General features: G+C 46.4%; 1 long non-coding RNA gene across 1 annotated transcript in view; it reads right to left on the bottom strand.

Moving 5' to 3' along the window:
• Positions 1 to 780: 780 nt before the first annotated feature.
• The window catches only part of LOC143963707 (uncharacterized), a 398416-nt gene continuing 381041 nt past the window's right edge, over positions 781 to 18155 (bottom strand). The window contains exon 3 of the long non-coding RNA XR_013271028.1: positions 781 to 1035. This is a non-coding gene — a long non-coding RNA (uncharacterized LOC143963707). The remainder of the gene's footprint in view (positions 1036 to 18155) is intronic.

Below are 18155 nucleotides of genomic sequence, written 5' to 3'. Positions count from 1 at the left end.
GTTAAGAGAAGTTTTTTTTTTTTTTTTTTAAATCATACTTACCTAGGTGAATGCAGCATCGGTCCAATGCTGCATCTGTCCTCTGCCAGCTCTAAACCTGAGAACCGAGAGCTCAAACACTGCCGATCACTTGAGTCTCAGAGGTCCGTGAGCAGAGAACTGCTGACTGTCAGTCACCGGCTCTCTGCCCAGTCCCCCCCCTCTCTCTGCCCGCTCCCGCCCCCTCCACAGCGCTGGGCTGTGGAGGGGGCGGGAGCAGCTGGCTCAGGCTCTCAGCGGCTTGCTGAGAGGCTGAGCCAGGTGCTGTTCCAGGGTTGTGGGCAGATACTAACTTTTATTGTCGTGATCCTGCCCCAGTCTGAACCAGCTCTGTGACGTCAGCCAACAGCGGGCTTCAGCCTGCTGTCTGCTGAAAACGAGTCACAGGAATGCAGAATGAACTGCACTCCTGTGATCCACAGAAGAAGTGCAGCCAAATGAGCTTTGGCTCTACTTCTCCTTTAACCCTATTTGGATCATGTGATGAGAGGATATGTCCCCTTTCTACTTCTTTGCTACTATTCCAAGCTAGCTCTCAATTTGAAATAAATAATTTCAAATAAATAAATAATAATACATTTAAACAACTTGTTTTTCTGGTAAAAAAATATATGACTGCCATGTTGGATCAAACTGCACCTTCCTTCCAACTTAGACCTCTCAAAAAAACATGCTACAAACTCATGCTTTTACACAAACTGGAAGCAAACGTCAAGATTAGAGATGTGCACAATGGAAACATTTGTTTTGTTTCGTATTTATTCGTCAAGTAAATCATTTTTTTTTTTTTAATCAATATGTTAGACTGATTCGTTTTCGGAATTCATTTTGTGTATTCAGATTCATTTCTTATATTCGTTGTTCAATCAATTCGTATTTTCAGAAGTTCTGTTATTCTTTTGTTATTTCAGAAGATTGGCTATATCCCTGCTAGTCCAACCCACAAAGAGAAATGGAATGAGCTGATTGGATGAGATCGGCTGGTGTCTCGTGCATCTGAAAGTAACGAATAGAACGAAATTAATTTCAGATTTATTGTTATGTTATGATTCAGAGATTCTGATGGATCCACCTCCATCCAACCCAAACACAATTTATTGTTAATTATTTATTTATTTCAGGTACTTATATACGCAGCGCTTTACATATACATTGTACGTTCACATCAGTCCCTACCCTGAAGGAGCTTACATCCTAAGGTCCCTAATACACATTCATACATGCTAGGGCCAATTTAGACAGGATCCGATTAGCCTACCAGCATGTCTTTAGATAATTATTATTATACACGATTTATATAGCGCCAACAGTTTACGCAACGCTTTACAATGTATAGGGGGGACAACACAATTACAGTACAATACAAAAGGTACAGGAGGGCCCTGCTCGTAGAACTTACATTCTAATGGGAGGGGGTGGTGGTACAAAAGGTAATGGCTGCAGAGAATGATTTGATGGGGGTGATAATATAATAATAATAAGATAATAAGTAGGAATCATCATATTTGCGTTTTATACCTTACAGTATTTACTGTATTATGTTTCCATTTCATATGTAGTACAGTTTTTACAATAATGAATAATGGTAATTAAAAAGAATCCTCTGATAATCCAAGAGTCCAGGACTACCGCACCACTCTCAGGCTGGGTTCACGCTATTGTAAATTGGATGTGGCTTTCCCTGCATCTAATTCGCATGTCAGGAGCCTGTGACCAGCTCTCTATGGTGCCATTTCATACAGTTCTGGGACGGCTGTGGAGTGAATTGCACAGGATTCCTGTGCGTCTTCTGGTCCATTTCAGGTCCGAATTCAGCCAAAAATTACAACTGAAATCAGACCTGAAACTGAGAACAGGGACGCATCGGAACCTTGCTGTGAGTCGCTATGCACGGAGGTGTGAAACCAGCCTCATCTGAATAAAACAAATGATCCAAATTAGTATGTATTCATTTGTTATGTTAAGTCAAATTAAATAATAATACAAATGAATTGAATGGTCTCTCAATTTCAACCCCAATACAAAAAAAGATTATTCACGCTGCACACTCTAGAATAAAAATGAATAGATCAGAATCAATTTGGATCATTCGTTATTTCGGATGATTCAAAAATTAACAAAAGGCTCAAACTGTCACATCACATCATCCAAATGGAACAAATTAATTCCAATTTATTTATTTATTGTGATTTGGAGATTTGAATATATCTAAATCTCAAAATCACGCAAATTTCATCCAAATTTTTACATGTCTAATCAAGATAACCTTATAAAAAAAGTTATTTGATACATGGACCCTGTATTTGCTCTATAACCGACACACACCCAACTCAGAACACTTCTGATTCAGGTATTCCTGATACATCCAGAGAAACTGAAAGGCCCTTTGGGCTCTTTAGAATTCTTCTGAATTACTTACCTTCCTCACCCATTAGGCGTATTCTAACTCAGAATTTCTCAACCAGGGTTCCTCCAGAGGTTTTGAGGGGTTCCTTGAGCAATGAGCTATTTCTGCGTCGGAGTTTCCACGGACACCGCTGATTTTTGTATTTATTTGTAAAGGGGTAATTCTTCCAAGTGTAAGGAGCATTCTTCCAACTGACCATCACACTCATTTATCATGAGTTATAGATCGAGCAATTTTTAGCAAGGGTTCCAGAGAACAGAAAGTTATTTCAAGGGTTCCTCTACGTGTTGTAACTTTTGTGATCTTTTTAACTGGAACACATTGGACTGTTTATACTGAGATACAGTATATCCTCTAACCCTTCTTTATTTGTTAAAGTGGATGTAAACCTGTGTAGCACCCTCTACCATAGGTAGATGCTAGAGTGAGGATTTTTTTTGTCAGGGAGACTGCCAGTGTAGGTAAATTTAGGCAGGCCTATGCTTTAGACTAGGCCTGCTTGTTTAGATCTGGGGGCAGGGAGTGGTTAGTCCGGTGGTGGTGTGGCTCTAGTTCTTAGGCACCTCACCTGCTTCCAGGGCAGAATGATCTGGAAGAGGGGCAGGACCTAGGTCTGGAATGGCAGGCAGCTCATGTGAGGAGCCCTGACCAATCCCCAACTAGAATTGGCAGGGGGCAGGCCTCCCATATAACCTGAAGTAACAGGCCACTGGGGGGAGTTGTTGGCTGGGAGACGTGAAGAATGGAGTACTGGGCAGCAGCAGGGGCCCCATCCCCATCTGAGGGGGCTGCAAGGCCTAGCGGAGGAGCCTGGGAGAGCTGGGAAGGAGCAGACTGCCAGTGTAGGTAAATTTAGGCAGGCCTATGCTTTAGATTAGGCCTGCTTGTTTGGATCTGGGGGCAGGGAGTGGTTAGTCCGGTGGTGGTGTGGCTCTAGTTCTTAGGCACCTCCCCTGCTTCCAGGGGAGAATGATCTGGAAGAGGGGCAGGACCTAAGTCTGGAATGGCAGGCAGCTCATGTGAGGAGCCCCGACCAATCCCCAACTAGAATTGGCAGGGGGCATGCCTCCCATATAAGCTGAAGTAACAGGCCACTGGGGGGAGTTGTTGGCCGGGAGACGTGGAGAATGGAGTACTAGGCAGCAGCAGGGGCCCCATCCCCATCTGAGGGGGCTGCAAGGCCTAGTGGAGGAGCCTGGGAGAGCTGGGAAGGAGCCTCATCTTTACATGGTCATAGATGAAGGATCTTCATCCATACACAGTCATGGATGAAGTGTTCCGGAACAGAGGGGCTGAAGACGCTGTTGGAACATATGTCCAGTTAAAGTTCTCCATCATGGACTCAGGGCAGGAGAAGGTCGGTGAGTGGGCCGTAGTGGATTTGTGGATGAGACATGCCAGGGGAGCTGGGTGCGAGGCCAGAGGAGAGACTGCTGGGAAAGTGTCAAATCGATGTGGCCTGAGGGCACAGGATTTACAGGTCGGACTATCTGGGAACAGTAGTCCACCAACCAGCACTTTCTACTAAATTACTAGGCTGCCGGGGAGGGGTACTGCAGACCTCTGGCCTAGTAACAGTGCAATCAATTCTAGCCAGCAACAGACTGTTCAGAGTGGTCTCTTTTTTCAAAAGAGTATTATGTGACAGGAAAATGAATGATCTACAGTGGAAGTTTGTGAAGGAGGGTGAAAGTCCTGGGAGCAACATTCTGCAGGAGATACGCAGAGGAGGAAAAATAGTCTGCATGGTGCAGGGGAAGTGACTGCAGATATTATTATTATTATTGTACAGGATTTATATAGCAGTAACAGTTTACGTAGGGCATTATAACTTGAGGGTAGACAGTACAAATACAATACACTTATACAGTAGGAATCAGAGGACCCTGCTCTTTAGAGCTTACAATCTAAGAGGGAAGGTCAAGAGATGCAAGAGGTAATAACTGTGGGCGATGTGCTGATTGAGAAGATAAATGGACAGTTAGGTGGGGGCCAGATAGGCTTCTCTGAAGAGATGAGTTTTCAGGGATCATATGAAAGTGGATAAAGTAGGAGAAAATCAGAGGATGAGATAGGCTCTGCAGAAGTCCTGAAGGCGAGCATGGGATGAGGTGACAAGGGAGTTTGAGAGCAGTATGTCTTGGGAGGAGCGAAGAAAATGATTAGGTTGGTATTTTGAGACTAGGTTAGAGATGTAGCTGGGGGCCAGATTGTGGATGGCTTTGTAAAGCCGCGTACACACGTAGCTGTCTGTCCGACGTACTTAGTCTGGCGGACTTACCGCCAGACTGTCCGTCGGACTTTCCGAACGGGCTACTTGCCCACACACGGTACTTTTTCAGCGGACTAATACAGCGTACTAAGTCCGCCGTACTATCCGCCCTACTTTTGAAATGAACGGACTCGCCCACACACGCGGAGGAAAGTCCGCTCATTTCGAGCGCGTCTCCAGGTAGGCGGGGCCCGCGAAGGATACGTCGCTGGCCCCGCCGCCTGGTATGGACTTAAAGGGGAACCCCAACGCCGAAAAAAATCGGTGTGGGGGTCCCCCCAAAGTCCACAACAGACCCTTGTCCGAGCACGCTACCCGGCTGGCCAGGAAAGGAGGGGCGAGCGAGCGCCACCCCCCTCCTGAGCCGTACCAGGCCGCGTGCCCTCAACATGGGGGGTGCCTTGGGGAAAGGGGGGGACGCGCGGCCCCCCCACCCCAAAGCACCTTGTCCCCATGCTGATGAGGACAAGGGCCTCTTCCCGACAACCCTGGCCGTTGGTTGTCGGGGTCTGCGGGCGGGGGGCTTATCGGAATCCGGGAGCCCCCTTTAATAAGGGGGCCCCCGGATACCGGCCCCCCACCCTATGTGAATGAGTATGGGGTACAATGTACCCCTACCCATTCACCTGTAAAATAAAGTACAAAAAAAAACACAACACACAAGATAAAAGAATTTATTGCACAGCTCCGGAGTCTTCCGTCTTCGGGGGTCTTCTCGTCGGACTCCTCCGCTATCTTCTTGTAGCTCTTTTACTAGCGGAGGAGCCCGGCATTCTTCTTCGTCGCCGCGGCCTCTTCTTCCGACTTCAGGGGCCTTGTCCCCCTCTTCGGTTCTTCTGCCGGGCCACCGCACCTTCTTATAGCTCTTTTACAGGCGGTGGCCCGGTCTTCTGTCGCCGCCGCCGCCTTCCGTTCTTCTTCTTCTTCTCCTGGAGATATTGACTCGACGTTCTCTCCGGCCACAATGCCAGGGACGCGCTGCGCTGCCACTTGTATAGGGACAAGGGGCGGTGTCACATAGGTTGATGTCACATGGGTTGGTCACATGGGTTGATGTCACATGGCGACAGTCCCAGCATCCTCCGGGACTGTGACATAATAAGGGGGCGGGGTCACCATGTGACACCAACCCATGTGACATCAACCCATGTGACACCGCCCCTTGTCCCTAAATAAGTGGCAGCGCAGCACGTCCCTGGCATTGCGGCCGGAGAGAACGTCGAGTCAACATCTCCAGGAGAAGAAGAAGAAGAACGGAAGGCGGTGGCGCGGCGGCAGCGACAGAAGACCGGGCCACCGCCTGTAAAAGAGCTATAAGAAGGCGCGGTGGCCCGGCAGAAGAACCGAAGAGGGGGACAAGACCCTCGAAGTCGGAAGAAGAGGCCGCGGTGACGAAGAAGAATGCCGGGCTCCTCCGCTAGTAAAAGAGCTACAAGAAGATAGTGGAGGAGTCCGGCGAGAAGATCCCCGAAGACGGAAGACCTCCGGAGCTGTGCAATAAATTATTTTATCTTGTGTGTTGTTTTTTTTTTGTACTTTATTTTACAGGTGAATGGGTAGGGGTACATTGTACCCCATACTCATTCACATAGGGTGGGGGGCCAGTATCCGGGGGCCCCCTTATTAAAGGGGGCTCCCGGATTCCGATAAGCCCCCCGCCCGCAGACCCCGACAACCAACGGCCAGGGTTGTCGGGAAGAGGCCCTTGTCCTCATCAACATGGGGACAAGGTGCTTTGGGGCCCCCCCCTTCCCCAAGGAACCCCCCATGTTGAGGGCACGCGGCCTGGTACGGCTCAGGAGGGGGGGCGCTCGCTCGCCCCTCCTTTCCTGGCAGGCCGGGTAGCGTGCTCGGACAAGGGTCTGTTGTGGACTTTGGGGGGACCCCCACGCCGATTTTTTATTTTTTCGGCGTTGGGGTTCCCCTTTAAGTCCATACCAGACGGTGGGGCCAGCGACATATCCTTCGCGGGCCCCGCCTACCTGGAGACCCGCTCGAAATGAGCGGACTTTTCTCCGGGCGGGAAAAGTCCGTTCATTTCAAAAGTACGGCGGACTGGCACACACACGGCCGGATTGTCTGCCGAAATGCGAGTCCGGCGGGAAGATTGGAGTGTAAAACTACATTCTAAGTCCGCCGTACTTTCGGGTCAAAAAAGTATGCCGGAGTCTACACACGGGGGGATTGTTTGGCGGACTTGAGTTTGCCAGACTTTTCCACCCGCTTGTTTGATCGTGTGTACGCGGCATAAGTTATAGTTAGTATCTTGAATTTAATTTGGTGACTAAGTGGCAGAGGGGTATAGCAGACGCTGAGCGGTTTGTGAGGTGGATGAGCCTGGCAGCAGCGTTCACGATGGATTGAAGTGGGGATAGCCTATTTAGAGGTAAGCCAATGAGGAGGGAGTTGCAGTAGGCGAGGCAGGAGTGGATTAGACCAGGGAGTGGATTAGAAGCTTTGTGGTGACATTGGTTAGGAAGGGGCGTATCTTGGAGATGTTGCGGAGGTTGAGGCTGCAAATTTTGGATAGCATTAGGATGTGGGGCCGAAAGGTTAGTTCGGAGTCCATGATTACACCTTGACGTAAGAGGACAAGTTGATAGTTGAGCCGTTGATATTGACAGAAATCAGGGGAAGCGGCACCTGAGGGAGGAAATATCATGAGCTTGGTTTTGGATAGGTTGAGTTTGAGGAAGTGATGTGACATCCAGGCTGATATGTCTGCTAGTAAGTTGGTAACGTGTGAGGAGACAGATGGAGAGAGCTGGGGGCTGGAGAGATAGATTTGGGTGTCATCAGCGTAGAGATGATATTTAAAGCCGTGGGAGTCAATCAACTGACCCAGGAAGGTGGTGTAGATTGAGAAAAGGAGAGGTCCAAGAACAGAACCTTGGGGAACCCCAACGGAGAAAGCAAGAGAAGAGGAGGAAGTAGAATTGTAAGGGACACTGAAGGAGCGGTGGGATAGGTAGGATGAGAACCAGCTAAGAGTACATTCATGGAGACTGAAAGAGTGGAGTTTATTGAGGAGGAGGGGGTGGTCCACTGTGTCGAAGGCAGCAGAGAGATCCAGGAGAAGTAGTACAGAATAGTGTTCACTGGTTTTGTACATTAATAAGTCACGGCTCAACCTTTTTGTTCTAATTCTTAACCATGATGGCAAAGCAATTGTTCTATAGGCATCCCATATTTCCTTTCCCCAACCAAGTTATATCCCCCAATAAATAAAACAAAACAACGCAAATGTCTGTTCATTGTCTCAGAAGTTATAGATGGAGGTCTAGCAGCAGGGTGACATGGTGGATGTTAGTTATTAGTAGCAACCAAGCGCTACACCCGATTCATGAAATTTGAGCTGGAGACATATATCTGCAGTGCTTTATTATCTCTCTCCAAAGTACAATGTCCTGTAGCTGTCTCCTGCTCCATTCTTCTGTTATCAGCATAACTTCTGACAAGTTCTCAGACACTTGTGATAAAACCAGGCTGATGGTGTTGTGCGGTCCGAATTCTACCTATTCAAAATGAATGGACTGAAATCGCACTGCACAGAACTGCATGTGAGCCACACAGGAACACGCAGGGCCACCCTCTGCGATTTACGTGCATTGCAAAACTGGAGCACACAGAATCTGGTGCAGCTGTGCATGGTAGCCAATCGGTTCCTAACTTCAGCTTGTTCTATTAAACTTTGACAATCAAACCTGGAGGCTGATTGGTTTCTATGCAGAGCTGTGCTGGATTTTTTTACACTCTAGTTTTAGTAAATCTCCCCTCGAAGTGTGCAAGTTCTTACAGTTTGCTTTCTTTAGAAAGCAGCCTGTTCCCTTCCAGAATGCTGCAGACAAGGATTGTTGCTTTCTTTGTGGAAGCAGCGGTCTCTCTGCAGAGAAACACACCTTGTCCTGGCCTCTTTGTATGATTTTATTGTATAGTTATTTTCAGCTTCTGCTATAGGGCTTGTGGATATTAATGAACTCACTCTCTCTCTTTCTCTCTCTATACAGGTCACTATCACAAATTATAATAAATAACAAATACATAAATTATCGTATCTGTGTTTTACGTTCAAGGTTCCTGTTCAAGGGCACACACGAATCTTACATGGTCATGGCTAGCATCTTATAAAAGGCTAATGAATGTATCTTTGATGCTATTACTCTACAATACATGAACCCTGGCAGATAATACCTGGCACTAAGATTTCTAATTAAACTCTCTTCCTGTCTGTAATCTTCCTTTTCTATTTCTCATTGAGAAATAGAAAACTTCACCTTGTGGTTAAAATCAAATTAGCCATTGTCCAGCATTTCTTTAAAAACAAAATCTAAACTTCTATTCTGGTACTGTTGCCCTGCTTGACTTTTGGGTTGAACATTGGCTTGCATCATACAATCAACGTCCTGCAAACCCAGGCTGTCAACTATACAATCGATGGGGCCCATAATTGCACAGACTGGGCTCCCGATACTCCTGGACAAAATTAGGCTAAGGTCCGGTTCACACCGCTGCGGGTGAGAGATCCGGATGTGATTCGCACCGCACTGCAGTGCAAATCACATCCGATCTCCGTAGCGATGCGAGTTCAGCCATACAGATAGTATGGCTGAATTCGCATCGCTCTCGCCGCAAACTCGCACGGGACCCTTTTTTTGGTCCGCAGCAGAATCGGATCGCATGGGTGTTCACACCATGCGATCCGATTCCTGTGCGAGTGTGCAGATCGCACTGCGATATGCGGATGGATCTGGGGGTGTCATTAACATTTCATTGACACTCCCAGCAGTCCGCATAGGGCAGTGTGAACTGCCGGCGGCAGGCATGCGATGCGGGAAAACGCTGCGGATTCGCGGCGTTCCCGCATCGCTATGGTGTGAACCTAGCCTAATTTAGGATCGCATGCCTGCCGCCGGCAGTTCACACTGCCCTATGCGGACTGCTGGGAGTGTCAATGAAATGTTAATGACACCCCCAGATCCGTCCGCATATCGCAGTGCGATCTGCACACTCGCACAGGAATCGGATCGCATGGTGTGAACACCCATGCGATCCGATTCTGCTGCGGACCAAAAAAAGGGTCCCGTGCGAGTTTGCGGCGGGAGCGATGCGAATTCAGCCATACTATCTGTATGGCTGAACTCGGATCGCTACGGAGATCGGATATGATTTGCACTGCAGTGCGGTGCGAATCACATCCGGATCTCTCACCCGCAGCGGTGTGAACCGGACCTAAGTGAGCACCACTCAGTCCAGAAGGAAGGATTGCCGTTGAGGAGTAAATAAAGATGATGTCAGTAGCCCAAACTGAAGACTGCATAAGGCCTTATGCATACTGGGCATTTAACCCTGCTGCATGAGATCCGGGCATTTAGGTGAGGGTGAAAGGCACAGTCTAGCCCGATGCCAGCAGCCCGAGAGGCTGAAAGCTACTGTGATTGGATGGTCCACCGAGGGGTACTAATGTTTAGGGCAGTATGCACCCAGGGACAAATGCTAGGACTGCAAACAGTCTTAGGCTTGGTTCACATATATGCAAATTGGATGCGTTTTGAACCGCATTGGAATCGCATGACATGTGAATTAAGTCGGCTTTCTTTGGACGTGGTTCACATACGTGCAGTGCAGCAGGAGTGCAAATTAACTGCTAATTTGAAAAGAGTCCTATGCATTTTTTGAGCACTGCGTTGTGGTTCAGATGCAAATTCCAGGCTATTGCCTTTTATGAGAATGCCTCTGAATCTCACATTGGATCAGTTTTGAACACAAATTCGATCCAAAAAAAAACATACCAGTCCTTTCCGGACCCTTAGGTCCCATGCCAATTAAAAAAAAAAAAAAAAAAAAGATCCTTATCCGAGTATGCAGCCAGGAAGGCTCGCACCTCACCCCCCGAACTATACCAAGCCACATGCCCTCAATATGGCGGGTGCTTTGGGGCAGGGGGGCTCTAGGGGTCCCCATGTTGATGGAGACAAGGACCTCTTTCCCACAACCCTGAGTGGTGGTTGTTGGAACAAGGGGGCTCCCAGATCCTGCCCCCCCCACTATGTGAATGAGTATGGGGTACATTGTACCTCTACTCATTCACCAAAAAAAGTAAAAAATAAAAATACAGACAGTTTTTGAAAATTACTTTATTAAAAATAAAAGAACAATGTCCCCCGTGTGACAGTTCTTAAATAGTTAATGGGCGGGGCCACCTGGTGACGTCACCTGGTGATACCACCCACTGTGATCTCGCATGCTGGTTCGATGATGCCACGTGCTCGGATAAGGCTCTGGTATGGATATTGGGAGTGGGGGTTCCCCTCAAAATCCACACACCAAATCCAAAAGACCACACACCATTTTTTCACTATTTTTTTATTGTCTGGCATTTTTTTTTACTTACCTTCAGCTGCCAGTGGAGAACCCCGCTGACAGCTGATGAGTCATCTGTTGTTAAGGACACAGCAACTGGCCCACTCCTTAACAACTAACTAGTGTTAAAGACACCAGTGGCCGCTGGCTCCAAAATTTTGCATCTGAGTCAGATCTAAATTCACAGCTGAACCGCTGGGTTCACGCGGGACATGTGTGAACCTAGCCTTATGCACACACAATCGGAATTTTGGTCAGAAAAAAAGCTCTGATGCTTTTCCAGATGGAATTCCGACTGGATTTTACTCAAGCTGTCTTGCATACATGCGGTCACACCAAATTCCAACCGTCAAGAATGCGGTGATGTACAACATGTATGACAGGACTAGAAAAAGGAAGTTCAATACCCAGTAGCTAATAGCTTCCATCCGTCAGAATTGCATACACACAATCTGAATTTCCGATAGAAAGTTTTTCCGTTGAAAAAAATTGAGAACATGCTCTCAAATTTTTGCTGGCGCTAATTCGGCCAGCTAAATTCCGATGGAGCATACACACGGTCGCATTTTCCGATGAAAAGCTCTCATCAGTCTTTTGCTGGCCGAAATTCCGATCGTGTGTACGCGGCATTAGAGTTTTAACTGGCTGGATGGTGCATCTGTGCCTTTCTCCTGCACCGAAATGCTGGAATCTCATGGGCCAGGGCTAAAGGCCAAGGGTGCATTATGCCGCGTACATACATTTCAGCGGACAGTCCGCTCGTGTGTGGGCTTCAGCGGACTTTTTCAGCGTGCAGTCCGGCGTACTAAGAATTTCGGATTTTTCGAAATTCTGTCCGTCGTACTTTGGTTTCAGCGGACAATCCGCTCGTCAGTATGCTAGTTCGACGGACTAAGAACGGCACATGCCCAGAAAGGATTTACACGGCGGAAGGGTGCTTTGCTGTGTATTGGACTTCCTATTTCTAGTCCCGTCGTACGTGCTGTACACGTCATCGCGCAAGCTTTCGACGGACTGTTTGGGTATCCGTGTGTGGTCAAGTCCGTTCAGTGGAAAGTACGACGGACTGTCCGTCGGATTGTATGACGAACTAAGTACGCCATACAGTCCGCTCGTGTGTATGCGGCATAAGGCCTATATGGTAAGTAAACCCAATATTTTGCTTTCTCATGAACAAGGATGCAAGAAAAGCTCTTTAAAAGAAATCCCAGCTAATAAAACACTTTAAAATGTACCCAGCTTCTCCTTCGAAAAACAAAGTAGTTATTATCGCTCTGCTCCCATACATAACACATGCTGTGTAGGCTTCAGTTCAATATATTGAGTGTGTTGGTGATTAAGTGTGGGATGATATTCAGCACTGTAAATGATGGAGACATGTAGACACAAGGCTAAAGAAATTTGATCAGTGTCTATATTATTTATCACCTCCTCCGCCGCTAAAGCCCTCACAAGCATATTGACATGTTAATAAACAGGCTTCCGAGGATCTGCAGTACTGTTTAATCACAAATTTGCATTTTCTGTTCCAAGCTAACAGATCTTCAAGAACAAGTGGTATGGCAGCTTTGAGGAGACAATTCTGATCCCATAATGCCTCTGAACTAAATGTGCCACCACCAGATACAGCTCTGGGAAATGTCCCACTAGCAATTTCAACGATGACAGAAGTCACCAACATCAGTGACTACAAGTACCCCCATCTTTTCCTACGGTGTTGTTCCTTCTCTGGCTAGACAAGCATGTGGGCATGTGGGCAGGTGCCTTCAAAGGGGTTAATGTGTTATTTTTCCTGTAAGATATATGTGGGAGGAAATAATTTTACAGTTTTGTGTGCCACATCCAATGTTATAGACCAAAATTTGGAATACCCCTAGTGTTGGACTTTTAAGGCACGTACAGTAAATATCAGATTTTAAGGATACAAAAGAGTTTTTTTTATTGAAAAGATTAAGAGAATACATAAAACAAGAAATGCATAAATACACTGGTAATCTGTACATATACTGGTTACTTGAAATACCCTACGCGTTTCAGAGAGACTGAATCTCCTTCTTCAGGGGTATGTACAAGTGTAAAAAATAATCTATTAAAACAGAAAATTAAATATACATTAGAAAAAATTCTGATCTTCAAAAAGACATGCATACATAATATATTGTATATACTTCACTGTTGTGATGATCACTTACATATTCAGAACAGTGTGTTGAATAGACATTCCATCAGGTTTGTAATTAAAAACACAACAAAGAACCAGGGTGGATGTTGCCGATGGTTATTTTACCCCCTTGAAGCCTTCCAATGTGGTCACTCCAACAGGAAGGGCCGAAAGACCAGCAAGATGTAAAAGAGAGACCAAGTCCCTAGCATTGATGGGCAATTGGAGCTAAAGGCTCCCAACCCTTGAGAGACACTGGGGCAAAGCAAACTGTCCTAAGTGAAAAAAAGGTAGATAAGATAAGATATATTTTCAAACCCATCACGGGGAGATCCCCTCCTTTCCCGTGATGTGGAGAGAAAATCCTTCATTGTATAAGAGAGTAACTAAATATATAGATATATACGTAAAAGAAAGTATATCGTACCTGAAATACAGTAGATAATTCTAAAGATGATGTTAGCAATCAAGGCAGCTCCTAAAAAGATTTATATTTATAAGAGTGTTATGAGTGTATATTAATTCTTAGCTAATATATAGCAAGTAGGCCAGAAACATTCTGGCCAAACAGCCCACTATGGCCGCCAGATTAAATATTATATAGATATATGGACCTAATCCTATAATAGGACATTTGTTAAAATATTTTTTATAGAAATCAAGCTAGTATATTGATCTTTAATTATTAATTATAATGTGTGGCCCGATGGCACTATGAAGTGACCGAGATGTTAAATGTGCCACCATATGGTATTTACCAGTATTTTGATATAATGATTTTAATTAGAGGAAACCAATAAAATTTACAAAAATAAACAAATGAAAAATGGGAATTGTAAGTACTAATAAAATTGAATTGCCACCAATAATGTAAATATATATTAATGACTGTCAATATACTTAAATTGTTCAAATATTAATTATTCATACATTGTTGTAAATAGATATTAAATTACTTCATTATTGTATTCCCCAAATTGCATCTGTTATTAAATAAAATATTATATTATATAGAAATTATTAATAAAGTTGATAGACAATGTAAAACATATATATATTATAAACCATACGTATTGTAAATAAGTAATAATTAATGATATCAATTAGTAAAGTTAAAAAAAAAAAAAAAAGGGGGCTAACCTTAGTATTACAAGTATCCACCCGTCCGTTATTTTTCCTGTTTCTCCTGTCTTTGCTAGTGCCCTCATGATAACTGAGCCAGCCAAGTGCAAAATGTTACAATGTAGATGTGTGGTTGATCTGAGCAATTAATTGGCTAGATTTTCCCACCAATGTTCTAGAAATCCACATAAATAGGGCTCACTGAAATTCTAAATACCCTGAGAGCGCTGCCTGGGAAACACTCCCAAGATGTAGACTGGCCCCGGTGGGGGGGGTCTGTTTTCCCTGAGGGACTGGGAATCTGAGTAATCTTTGGACTACTAGCTGCTAGCTATGGATTTTTTGCCTTTACTGCTTCTTGTGGATTTTTTAGCTTTATGGACTTTATTGCCTCTAAAGGACTATGGACTTGCTGCTAACTCTGGTATGATTACCCTAAGGGCACTAGAGCACCTCTATACAGGATTTCATGTAAGAAGTTACTTTGCCAAGACTGTACTTCTATGCATTTTTTCAGTAAAGACTGCTTGTGTTCCTGAATGACTTGGTTGACTTGGTGTAGGGTGACAGTTACTCTGGTAGTGGAGGGGGTTAAGTCGAAGCCACACGTGGCTCAAATGTCATCCAATTCTTCATAAAATGTGAGCTGTGGGTGTCACCACCATCCAGCTCAAAGAAAACTTGACTAAAAAAAAAAAATCAAAGGAGCTGGGTGGAAAATTGTTGACCAAAGAGTGACTGCATCCAACGTAGGTAGCAGTTGTACAACAAACGCACAGTTGCAAAAAAAAAAAAGGACATAAGCTACTTTCCTGATGCCTTCATGGCAGCACACACTGGATTGTGACTCCGCCCCCATAACCTGACAGGATTGGTTAACTATAAATTTGAAGGGGAGACACCCCGCTGCATTTTCTTTTTTATGCTCTCCTGACAGATTGGATGGACAAAGCCTCTCCTGGTTAGAAGTCCAAGGAAAGGGCCTCTTACTGCACTCACCCCAGCAGGTTCAAGCCTCTCCTGTTTGGAAGTCCCTCCTGTACAGTATTTAAAGGAGCTTCTATGGAGGGAACACCCGTTCTGTTGGTCTAAGAGGCATCTGGAAGATATGCTGGCACAGAAAGCTTTAAAGAAGCTTCATGATATTGCAGTGGCCCCTACTCTTTATTTGCCTGTCCTTTCTACCCTTTTATTTTTTTTTGCTAACCTTTTTTGCTTCCCCCTGCTCGGGGACTACTGAGCCTTGCTGTCGCCTGACCTGTGGAGCCGTCATGGCTGCCGTACCTCCTCCTCCGCTCTGCGCGTGTACAGAGTGAGGTAATTCAGCAATCAGAGGCTGTTGCCTTTCTCCAAGATGGCCCGAATGGGACGATTCTGCACATGTGCGCGAGCGTAATTTTTGCTGCAACGGCGGTGGCAGATTCTAAAAACCCAGTTTCTCTTGTGTATGCTGCTGGTCGCTGCACAGGAGACTGGGATTCGCTGCAATTTCAGGTAAGATACAAACAGCTGTCCCAGGGCTTTCTCAAGCCCTTCTTTACCTTCTCAATTGAAAAAGGAAAAAAAAACAAAAAACACGCAGACCACCACCAACAGACTAGGTAAGAGGCCGTCCTTCATTTGGTAAGTATTGAAGGGGAGAAAAGAGAGCTGGACCACTAACGCTGCGTTTCTGGCAGTCCTACCAGGTCAAGAGCCGCAAGCTCCAGGCTCAGAGGAAGATCAAGTCATGCTTCAAGCAGGAGGTCCCGTAGAAGCCACTCAAGATCTTCCTCCCGCTACTGCCAATCAAGACATAGCCACTCACACCACAGCCACTCCCATTATAGACAGTCACCTTCATCACACCACCAGAGCCGCCACACCCGTCCTGCAGCAAACGCTTGCTGGGTATGTGGCGTGCCTGCCTTGCCAGATAAGTTAGCCTGCCGCTCATGCTTCAATGAGGCAACAAAGGAGAAAGAATCAGATGCAAGGATGGCTACAGAGCTCATAAGGGAGTCGGTGCGAGAATCCATACTGGAGACAGCGGCATCTCTAACGGAAAGGCCTGCTCCAAGCATGTCATTGGCAGACTTTCATCGCACCCAAGTGTCCTCCTCAGGAGATGAAGAACAGGAGATGTCTACAAGGTTCGATTTCTCCCTAGTCGAGCCTTTTGCGAAATCAGTTACAGAAGCTGTGGAGGGAAGGCTGGGAAGAAGACAAGGTGGAACCCCAAAAGTTTTGGAAATATTTCCCAAATTTAAAAAAGGAACCAGAATCCATCTGTCAGGTCACCTTGAGGCGAGGTGACAGATGCACACCGTAGGGATCAGGAGTGCACCGCAAGGTTGTGGACCCTACGGCTGACTGCTGCGGACGGGAGACAGGTCCCACCGGGGTTAGAGCATAAGATTCCCTGAGGCGCGGAGTCTAAGAGCCAGCAGGTGTTCACCAGAGCCTCGAGTGGTGAGGATGGACTTGGCTGCAACTGGCTCCAGGTCACGACCCCAAGGGTCCCCCAGCTCACACCCACAGTAGGCAACAGGAGGATAGGGATGGTGAGGGACGAAGCCAAGGTCGGGGCCACAAGCAGACGGAATAGACAGGGACACGCCAAAAGGTCAGCATCACAGGCAAACAGGGGATAGTCAAAAGCACGCCAAAGTCGGTAACGGAACAACAGAAGAGCACACGGCAGGTAACAGGAAGCTAAACACAAAATGAATACACAATGGTTGATCAGCACTGATGGCCTGCAGTGCACAGGTTAATATAGGGCTCCCTGATAGGGCCTGGGGTGGAGCCATGCTTAGAGGGGAGGTTATAAAAACCACCAGGTGGAAGTGGCTGGCCTCTTAGTCTGAACACATGAGGGGGGGTAAGTAAACACAGGAAGATCACTGCATAACCATGACAGTACCCCCCCTCTTACGAGGCCTCCCCCTCCCCCGCCTGGGTCCAGGCTTAAAGGGAAACTCCAGATGGAACCTCCTTAACAGACAGGGAGCAAAGTCCTCAGATGCAGTGATCCAAGACCTCTCCTCAGGGCCCAACCCTTTCCAAAGTACAAGGTACTGAAGAATGCCTTTACGGAGTCGGGAATCCAAAACTTGACTAACCTCATATTTTAGATTATCCTCAGAGACCGAAACAGAGGTAGGGAGAGGACGAGAGGACTTGAGGACTAAAGGCTTTTTAGGAATGGGTAAGGGCATGAGAAGATCTGGAGTCTGAGCAGGGTCCCCCACACCCTTAAAAATTAGCTGGGCATCCATAACAGGACCACCAGACTGGGCAGAGGTCAGTGGATCCCTGAGGTCAGGTTGGTTAGAAAGTAACATGCCACAAGAGTCAAGCTGGATAGCTGCAACACAAACAGAATGCAGAGAACCCTGAGAAAAAGATTGAAAACCCCTCCTGGCCGAATGAGGTATTCTATCCAAAGGATGGATTGAGCCTCTTAAATGGGTTTGAACGGACATAGTAGCAGTAGGGTGAGGCCAGGTCACCGAAGGTGCTGAACAAGAAGCAGGAAGCTCATTGGGCATGGGCTGGACTGGCATAACTGGTGCAGAGGTCGACTGAATAGAATTGTCAGGTGTAGCGACCATCTCAATCGCATCACAGGGCATAGCAACTGTGGGACTTGCAGATAAGTTAGCCTGGCTGTGCGTCCAAGGAAGATTAGGGACAGACAAAGGTAAATGGTTATGCGAACTGGAGTGAATGATCGACTCAGGTTCATAGGTGGGCCCCTCATCCAGAGTACCACATAACCTAGAGAGTGCATCAGTCCGACTATTGCAGGA

The sequence above is a fragment of the Lithobates pipiens genome, unplaced genomic scaffold, assembly GCF_037356315.1.
Source record: "Lithobates pipiens isolate NorthernLeopardFrog02 unplaced genomic scaffold, aLitPip1_a1.2 Scaffold_8, whole genome shotgun sequence".
Classification (NCBI taxonomy): Eukaryota; Metazoa; Chordata; class Amphibia; order Anura; family Ranidae; genus Lithobates; species Lithobates pipiens.
Note: the sequence above shows the minus strand (reverse complement) of the source record. Positions and strands in the feature narration are given on the sequence as shown.